At 50.2% G+C, this 1,240-nt stretch overlaps 1 pseudogene; it reads left to right on the top strand.

Moving 5' to 3' along the window:
- The first annotated feature begins 6 nt into the window (after positions 1 to 6).
- Positions 7 to 1,240, top strand: part of LOC101653854 — a 4,064-nt pseudogene continuing 2,830 nt past the window's right edge.

Raw genomic sequence — 1,240 nt, 5'->3', positions numbered from 1 at the left:
CTGGCAGGAGCCACAGTGACATGGCAGGGACACCTTACAAAACTGCTGACAACACCCTATGAGCGACCAGAGGCCTGGCAGCTGGCTGCCTCCCGGTTCCAGGGGACGCTGTACCTGAGTGAGGTGGAGACACCGGCTGCCCGGGCCCAGAGGCTTAGCGGCTACCCCTCCTCTGGGAGCTCATGTACCTGGGGTACAAGTTTGAGCATTACATGTGCGCAGACAAGCCTGGCGGCTCCCCAGGGAAGTTAACACCAACGAGGCCTTCTGGGGAGCCACCCTCTGCTCTTCTCGGGGGCAGTGGACTGCACAGACTCCCATGGCCATCCATTAGCCCCCAGCCTGCTATGTAGTTCAAGACCACCAAGGAGGTGCACAGCACTGGGCAGTGGAGGTGCTGCTGCAGACACAAGCTCCTGAAATGGTGGGCTCAGTCGTTCCTGCCTGGGGTCCCAAATGTCATGGCTGGTTTCCGAAACCCCGAGGGTTTAATGTCTTCCCAATCAAGACCTTTCCCACCATGGAGATGTTTGAAAATGTCAGGAATGACCGTGAAGGCTGAAACCCTCCATGTGCGTGAATTTCTGTGGCGCCTTCCTTAGTTCTGCCCAGAGCACGGTGGTCCAGGATGACCCCAGGCTGGTCCACCTCTTCTCCTGGGACTGGCAGCCCGGTCACCGTGTTTGTACATCGAGATGCACCCTATGTCTCCCTGCCGAGGTGGTACGTGGAGGCCATGAGCCAGGCAGGACCTCCCGTCACCACTAGGAGGCAAAGGACATTGATAGAGGTCTAAATACAGGCATGTACATATGTAAATATATTTATATACAATGATAGGGAAATAGATCTTTGTACATATATGTATATGTTAAGTATTAAGGTAGAAGATGGATATTATGCCTTTACTCAAGAATTCTCTTGATACAAGAGCACTTTGGTCTAATAACACAGCATTCTGTGATGCTCACCTTCCCAACATGATCACTGAAGACAAAATGGGTGCATAAGTAAATGTGGTGAAGAAAGCTGAAGGTGCCTGGCTATCAAAAGATATAGCATCTGGGGTCTTAAAAGCTTGAAGATAAACAAGCAGCCATGTAGCTCAGAAGCAACAAAGCCCACATGGAAGAAGCATGCTATACACTGTTTTGGGCCTTCATTTGCTTTTCTACCTTTATTATCAAAGATGCTGAGGTTTGACTACAAGGATAATCAAATATATAGCAATCTAAACTAC

Source organism: Echinops telfairi, unplaced genomic scaffold (genome assembly GCF_000313985.2).
Source record: "Echinops telfairi isolate 266 unplaced genomic scaffold, ASM31398v2 ScPeMD7_3392;HRSCAF=4045, whole genome shotgun sequence".
In the NCBI taxonomy this organism is placed as follows: domain Eukaryota; kingdom Metazoa; phylum Chordata; class Mammalia; order Afrosoricida; family Tenrecidae; genus Echinops; species Echinops telfairi.
Note: the sequence above shows the minus strand (reverse complement) of the source record. Positions and strands in the feature narration are given on the sequence as shown.